A 9,142-nucleotide genomic window follows, 5' to 3' on the forward strand; every position below is an offset into this window, starting at 1 on the left:
TACATGTAATTATTCATAGTTTATACTGTTTTATGTAATTTTGATAAAGGTATGTGTGAGAAATAGAATCTCTTACTTGTATGTATTTGAGATTGGTTAATCTGTCTCCAGGATAACATAACCTATGTAACATCTCAGTCTAGCCACAATGAGGAATGTCAGTTCCTTGCTGAGATCAAATGGCCTCTTACACATACAGGTAACAGATTCTATTCCTCCCGTGACTTGACCTATAACCAAAATTATGAGTCAAAGGTCAAAACATGTTAAAAAAAGGTTGGTGGTTGAATCTTTTAAATCTCATTTACTTTATACAAAGTCTATAATATTGAATCTCACTTTGAATATTGAATTAGTATATCTAAGAATCAAAATTTATTAAATGTAAAAAAAAGATATTATTTATTTTATGATAATTGTGAAACAAGTTATATCAACTTATATTAATAACGCTTGTTGGCCTGATGGGAGCATGCGAGGGGTCTTAATGTGAGAGAAAACCAGAATATCTGGAGAAAACCAGGTGACCTAATACCTTTTCACATACCTTCGCAGAATCAAACCACGGCCCTCTAGGTGAAAAGCAAGTGTACATTTGTTAAGCCTTGATGTGTAACTGAGATCTGATAGTTACAAAGGTGCTAAGTTATAGAACATTTATAGATAATCAAAGGTAAAGTTTGATTTGTTTCGGCAGCATGATACATTAATATCTTATTGTTCTATTTTTAGCCCACCATTTTCTTGTTAAACAGTCCGATACATAGACAGTCACCTTGTATCATGACGTCACAAGTTTATTATGTCTTTGACAATAATTTTAAAGTTGAAATAGCAAATATATTTTGATATTTTTTGTTTTTTTACTATGATGTTACAGCTTTATGAAGGCAATGTATGATGCTTAAATTTTGAAAAACAAATATTTTTTCAATATGTAGTACATTGTTTTTTGTGCTGTGACCTCACAAATTTGTTTTTGTGCTGTGATTTCACAGATTAGTTTTTTGTGCTGTGACCTCACAAATTTGTTTTTGTGCTGTGATCCCAGAAATTATTTTTTGTGTTGGGATCTCACAAATTAGTTTTTTGTGTTGGAATCTCACAATTTTTTCTTTTTTTTGTATTGAGATAAAACAATGTTATTATGTCATTTAGGTTTATTTTGAAGTTTAGAAAAGAACATATTTTTATACAGAATGTCGTAAATTGTTACTGTGATGTCACAACTTCATTACATCATTCAATGATGCTAATTTTGAGGTTGCATGATAAAAGGAAAACTATTTTGGTATATGAAATAGATTTAAAATTACATATGTAATGTTTTGGTATTTGAAATTTAATGTGCCTTGTGATATACTTAATATATGATGAATACCTACTTACATGTATTACAGTTGTAATGAGAACATGGTGTTAGCAACACTTGCTATAAGAAATCTCAAATTTCATACTATGTATTTATACATATTGTTGTTATTTACATATTAATTACTGTAAAAACCAGTGTAATTTGCGCAGTTTTTTTTTGTACTGAAATAAAGTTGAAAGTTGGGGGTGCGCAAATTATTCAGGTATAGACGTTTTCAAGTCTTTTTACAGTGTCAAATTTTGTCATGCGCAAAATATACAAATAGAAGGTTTTTTCAAGCATTTTCAGCCCCAAAAAGTATGTGCACAAATTACACGGATTTTTATGGTATTGTATTTTCCATTGTTATTGTTTTACTATGCAAGTTTAAGATTGTACACATCTATTACACTATATAACACTTTATCTCACTTATTATGACTTTACTATAGCCCACGCACAATTCCGTTCTGTACTTCTGTCAGATCTTCGTAGCATAGAATATAATGATGATCTGTATTTTAATCAGATTGATGTTGACATTCGTTGATAATGAGGTTTATAAAGATTGTAGTACTTAGACCAAAAACAAGAAACAATGCAATTTTCATTACAATATGCAGAGTTCTTCCCCTTTCATTCTGCAGCATTAAAATCCTGACCTCATTCAGACTTTTTTTCCGATCAGCTAGACTATGTCACAATATTGTTTAAACTTGATGAATTAAAGGACATGAAGTTATTTGTTATTTTTATATAAATTTTCTACTTTCTTACATTCCAGATAACATGTATGTAATTTTTTTTTTTTTTTTTTTTAACATATTTTCCAGTTATTCTTACCATGCTCCACCAAATATATTAAACTGTACTAGATCTACAATGACTCAAGTTAAAAGATTTAACTGTGTTTTAATGATTCCTTGCAAAATACTTCTTTTTTCAATTAAGCTCCAATCTGCACAATGAAAGGAACCTGAACTTAATGTACTTTACATGTATTAAGAACCTTTATGTATTATGAAGTTTTCTATGTATTAAGAAGTATTACATGTATTAAGAAATAATTTTACGTGTATTAAGAAGTTTGATTTGTATTAAGAAGTTTATTTGTATTAAGAAGTTTTATATGTATTAAGAAGTTTTATATATTAAGAAAATTTCCAAGAATTAAGAAATTTTCCCTTGGTTTTTCTTAGGTGTATGTCTTATGATATATTACATACATTCCAATGGTAAGCTCACATTTGGTACATGTTGATGTTTCCACAAAAAATATTCCATTTTAATTAAAATTATACTATGTAATAGCATAATAGTCCACTTTTAAATGAGCAGCTTTTACTAGTAATTTTATGAAACATTCTTATTTTAGATTTAGTATTACAATGCCTATAAATCAATTTTAATGAAACATTATATTCAGTATATGCACAAGTTATCAATTGTTTCTGAAAAGTACCAGTATTTATAACTTCACTGGTAATAAGTTTAGCCTGTCACCATCATGAAATGGTGGTCTTTTTAAATTCTCTTTCATTGCAGGTCTGTCTCTCTGTAAATAATTCTTCACTATTTCTTTAAAAAAAATACTGGTTAGGTCTTTCTCAATTTCATATTAGGTCCCCTTAGGGGCTACAGTTGTTACTGCTATTTTACAGAAAGTGTTGGAGGGATCTTTGAAATCCACATTTCAGATGCATGCTGCCCATGACAGGCATAATTCTCAAATGTACTATAAATTGATTTTAAAAACAAAACAATCACCAGGCTAATTTTTGACCAGAAAGTCAGAAAGTAAATATCGGACATACAGAAATGAGAAATTTCTCTGTTTCGAGACACTTCTACAGCAGATTAATTAGAGGAAGGAATCAACCAATGATCATATAATGGTGGGCACCAAGTAACATCCAAGGATTTTTAGGTCATCTGACCCAAAGGGTCAGGATGACCTATAGTCATCATGCTTCGTCCGTCGTCGTGCGCCGTGCGCCGTGCGTAAACTTTTCACATTTCAAACTTCTTCTCAAGTTCCACCAGTGGGATTGAGCTGAAACTTGCCTGAAATGATGCTGGGATGGTCCTGACCAAATGTTGTTATTTTTCGGGTCAGTCTGAAATCCAAGATGGCCGCCACAGCCGCCATTTTGAAAACCCATTTTAAACTTCTTCTCAAGTTCCACCAGTGCTGTGGGGCTGAAACTTGCCTGAAATGTTCCTGAGATGATCCTGACCAAGTGTTGTTATTTTTCGGGTCAGTCTGAAATCCAAGATGGCCGTCACAGCCGCCATTTTGAAAACACATTTTAAACTTCTTCTCAAGTTTCACCAGTGCTTTTGAGCTGAAACTTGCCTGAAATGATCCTGATATGATTCCGACCAAGTGTTGTTATTTTTCGAGTCGGTCCGAAATCCAAGATGGCCGCCATAGCCGCCATCTTGAAAAACACATTTTGAACTTCTTCTCAAGTTCCACCAGTGCTGTTGGGCTGAAACTTGCCTGAAATGATCCTGAGATGATCCCCACCAAGTGTTGTTATTTTTCGGGCTGATCCGAAATCCAAGATGGCCGCCATAGCGGCCATTTTGAAAACACATTTTAAACTTCTTCTCAAGTTTAACCAGTGCTGTTGGGCTGAAACTTGCCTGAAATGATGCTGGGATGGTCCTGACCAAGTGTTGTTATTTTTCGGGTCAGTCTGAAATCCAAGATGGCCGCCACAGCCGCCATTTTGAAAACCCATTTTAAACTTCTTCTCAAGTTCCACCAGTGCTGTGGGGCTGAAACTTGCCTGAAATGTTCCTGAGATGATCCTGACCAAGTGTTGTTATTTTTCGGGTCAGTCTGAAATCCAAGATGGCCGTCACAGCCGCCATTTTGAAAACACATTTTAAACTTCTTCTCAAGTTTCACCAGTGCTTTTGAGCTGAAACTTGCCTGAAATGATGCTGGGATGGTCCTGACCAAGTGTTGTTATTTTTCGGGTCAGTCTGAAATCCAAGATGGCCGCCACAGCCGCCATTTTGAAAACCCATTTTAAACTTCTTCTCAAGTTCCACCAGTGCTGTGGGGCTGAAACTTGCCTGAAATGTTCCTGAGATGATCCTGACCAAGTGTTGTTATTTTTCGGGTCAGTCTGAAATCCAAGATGGCCGTCACAGCCGCCATTTTGAAAACACATTTTAAACTTCTTCTCAAGTTTCACCAGTGCTTTTGAGCTGAAACTTGCCTGAAATGATCCTGATATGATTCCGACCAAGTGTTGTTATTTTTCGAGTCGGTACGAAATCCAAGATGCCCGCCATAGCCGCCAACTTAAAAAACACATTTTGAACTTCTTCTCAAGTTCCACCAGTGCTGTTGGGCTGAAACTTGCCTGAAATGATCCTGAGATGATCCCCACCAAGTGTTGTTATTTTTCGGGCTGATCCGAAATCCAAGATGGCCGCCATAGCAGCCATTTTGAAAACACATTTTAAACTTCTTCTCAAGTTTAACCAGTGCTGTTGGGCTGAAACTTGCCTGAGATGATCCCCACCAAGTGTTGTTATTTTTCGGGCTGATCCGAAATCAAAGATGGCCACCGTGGCCGCCATCTTAAAAAACACATTTTAAACTTCTTCTCAAGTTCCACCAGTGCTGTTGGGCTGAAACTTGCCTGAAATGATCCTGAGATGATCCCCACCAAGTATTGTTATTTTTCGGGCTGATCCGAAATCCAAGATGGCCGCCGTGGCCGCCATCTTGAAAAACACATTTTAAACTTCTTCTAAAGTTCCATTGGTGCCATTGAGCTGGAAATGGGTGAGGATCTCAAGGAAGGCGAGCCGACATAGTGTTGTTATTTTTTCAGCCTCATAAAAACTTTGACATGGCAGCAATGGCAGCCATTTTGTTACATGATTGCGCAATCATGGTTTTCCTAAACAACATCTATTTCAAACTTCTTCTCAAATTCCACTGGCGGGATTCAGCTCTAACTTACCAGAAATGATCCTGAGATGGTCCTTACCAAGTGTTGTTATTTATTGGGTCGGTCAGAAATCCAAGATGGCCACCATGGCCAACAGTGTCACTATATTCTTGCTACAGAGAATGCATACTACTATAATATAAGGGTTTTAATTTAGAGTCAGATGACCGTTAAGGCCCCTGGGCCTCTTGTTTTTTTAAATTGTTTTCCCCCAATATGGTAATGAATCATATAAATTTTTAAACATGTTATAACGATATTCTTTAGATTATTGCTAAGTATGTACTCTATAACTTCCATACACATAGTAAGTGCAGGACTAACAATTGAAAATAATTTTGTAGCTTTAGTGGAAACGTTGGATTAATAGTGATACATAATGGATCCAAAAAAGCAACTGAAGTAAGTCTGATGGATAATCCCTCAAATTGATAAGTTAAATGTTATTGCATTTCTGTTTTATTAAATGTAAAATGTAAGCTTTAATTAATTTACAACAATGGTTTCATAAGTTATATCTTATATTAATCACACTTGTTGGCCCGGATTGAAGCTCGCGAGTAGTCTTACTGTGAAAGGAAACAGGAGTTACCTGCGGAAAACCACATGTGGTCAGGCAGGTGACCCCATACCTTTTCACGTCCGATCTGGAGAATCAAACCCAGGCCACCTAGGTGAAAGACAAGTGTGTTACCACTGTACCACCCGACCACCCGAAGTTTTATAGTGCTATTCACAATCTATTTTTATACAGTTTAATTGTACAACGATGTTTTATAAGAACATGTTCGAAGTGATAAACTGACTTCATTATTAGACTACTCACAGGGACAGGGCACAAATTTCCAACCATGGTTCATATATGTATGTTTTATATGTGAATCATTAATTTGGTACGCTGTGCCATGCCTCTGTGTTTTTATCACACTTGTTGTCAGCTATGAAGGAAACATATCTTTAGATATTTGTTGGATACAATCTTTTCATCATTTCCTCATTACAATTTAACTGTGATAGCCCTTGCTATGTGTAAAAACCATCTTTAGATGAAAATTGAATTTGTATTTTATTTTCTGATAAAAATTGTCATAATATTATGAAGGATGTACCTGTCTCTTTGGTAAACATGTGAAATCCATAGATATATCTTTATATAGGTAAAGTTGTTGGAATCCATTTTGAATAATTTTACTGTAGGCTACGTGTCCTCAACTAACAAGTTTGCAGAGTTTTTATACTGAGATCCGAGTGATCTGTAGTTATACAAAAGAAAAATGTCTACTGCAATTTTTGTTGTAGAGATTCCTGTGATTAAAATTGATTATGTACAATTTTAATGTCAATGATGTTTTCTATCAACACAAGTACCTGGTACTTATTTTTTTATTGTTAAAGGGGCATTCCTTCGTTCAGACATGAGAAACAAATATTTATATCTTTGTGGTAATTAGTGATACTTCGAGTTGAATTAATAATTTTCAGGAATTAATACTCGAAGAACTTTGGTTTATCTTGAGAGTAAAACTGCCTTATTAATGTAAAGATTATAACTTTTACTATTTGGAAAAAATAAATATTTTCCAGTAAGTTTAATTTTGACGGCCTAAACTTCATTCAAACCAGAGACTTGTATATCTATACCTATACACATCTCTGTTCAAACGAAGGAATGCCCCTGGGATTAAAATGAAAATTTTCATATACAGTGTATTTATTTCTTCAGTCTAATACAAGTCCAATTTTAAGAAGATTGATCATCTTTTTAAATTTTATATTGTATTTTACACTTTTGCACAGATTTGTACACATTTGTGCCATTTTGATGTACATAATGTTTTCATTCGGTACTTTTCTGTGCCATTTAAAATGTATAAAATATATACAAAATTTCCACTAGATGCAAGAGAAACATATTTTTATAGTAGGTATATAGTATTACATGTACAATGAAATATATATGCATTTTAAATGTGATAATCAGATTATTTATCAGACTTTTCAAATATACAGTAATTAATTTTTAAGTAACTATGTATTTACAGTGAAACCTTACTTTACTGACACTGTATGGGACCAAGACAACATGTTGGATATGACTGTGTGTCTGTTAAGTCAGTGGTCAGTAATGTCAGTGTGTCGGTAAAGTCTGTGGTGTCAGTAAAGTCAGTGGTCGGTAATGTCAGTGTGTCGGTTAAGTTAGTGGTCAGTAAAGTCAGTGGTCGGTAATGTCAGTGTGTCGGTTAAGTTAGTGGTCAGTAAAGTCAGTGGTCGGTAATGTCAGTGTGTCGGTAAAGTTAGTGGTCGGTAAAGTCAGTGATCGGTAAAGTCAGTGGTCGGTAAAGTCAGTGGTCGGTAAAGTCAGTGGTCTGTACAGTCAGTGGTCAGAAAAGCCAGTGGTCGGTAAAGTCAGTGGTCGGTAAAGTCAGTGTGTCGGTTAAGTCAGTGTGTCGGTATAGTTAGTGGTAGTAAGGGTCAAGTAAGTGGTCGGTATAGTTAGTGGTCAGTAAAGTCAGTGTGTCGGAATAGTTAGTGGTCAGTAAAGTCAGTGGTCGGTAAAGACAGTGGTCGGTAATGTCAGTGGTCGGTAAAGTCAGTGGTCATTAAAGTCAGTAGTCGGTAAAGTCAGTGGTCGGTAATGACAGTGGTTAGAAAAGTCAGTGGTCGGTAAAGTCGGTGGTCGGTAAAGTCAGTGGTCGAAAAAGTCAGTGGTCGGAAAAGTCAGTGGTCAGTAATGTCAGTGGTCGGTAAAGTCAGTGGTCTGTACAGTCAGTGGTCAGTAAAGCCAGTGGTCGGTAAAGTCAGTGTGTCGGTTAAGTCAGTGTGTCGGTATAGTTAGTGGTCAGTAAAGTCAGTGGTCGGTAATGTCAGTGGTCGGTAAAGTCAGTGGTCGGTAAAGTCAGTGGTCGGTAAAGTCAGTGGTCTGTACAGTCAGTGGTCAGAAAAGCCAGTGGTCGGTAAAGTCAGTGATCGGTAAAGTCAGTGTGTTGGTTAAGTCAGTGTGTCGGTATAGTTAGTGGTCAGTAAAGTCAGTGGTCAGTAAAGTAAGTGTGTCGGTAAAGTCAGTGTGTCGGTAAAGTCAGTGTGTCGGTTAAGTCAATGTGTCGGAATAGTTAGTGGTCAGTAAAGTCAGTGGTCGGTAAAGACAGTGGTCGGTAATGTCAGTGGTCGGTAAAGTCAGTGGTCATTAAAGTCAGTAGTCGGTAAAGTCAGTGGTCGGTAATGACAGTGGTTAGAAAAGTCAGTGGTCGGTAAAGTCGGTGGTCGGTAAAGTCAGTGGTCGAAAAAGTCAGTGGTCGGAAAAGTCAGTGGTCAGTAATGTCAGTGGTCGGTAAAGTCAGTGGTCTGTACAGTCAGTGGTCAGTAAAGCCAGTGGTCAGTAAAGCCAGTGGTCGGTAAAGTCAGTGTGTCGGTTAAGTCAGTGTGTCGGTATAGTTAGTGGTCAGTAAAGTCAGTGGTCGGTAATGTCAGTGGTCGGTAAAGTCAGTGGTCGGTAAAGTCAGTGGTCGGTAATGACAGTGGTCGAAAAAGTCAGTGGTCGGTAAAGTCAGTGGTCGGTAATGACAGTGGTCGGTAAAGTCAGTGGTCGGAAAAGTCAGTGGTCAGAAATGTCAGTGGTCGGTAAAGTCAGTGGTCGGTAATGTCAGTGGTCGGTAAAGTCAGTGGTCGGAAAAGTCAGTGGTCGGTTAAGTCAGTGGTCAGTAATGACAGTGGTTGGTAAAGTCCGTGGTCGAAAAAGTCAGTGGTCGGTAAAGTCAGTGGTCGTAAAAGTAAGTGGTCAGTAATGACAGTTGTCGGTAAAGTCAGTGGTCGG

Source organism: Pecten maximus, chromosome 1, assembly GCF_902652985.1.
Source record: "Pecten maximus chromosome 1, xPecMax1.1, whole genome shotgun sequence".
NCBI lineage: Eukaryota > Metazoa > Mollusca > Bivalvia > Pectinida > Pectinidae > Pecten > Pecten maximus.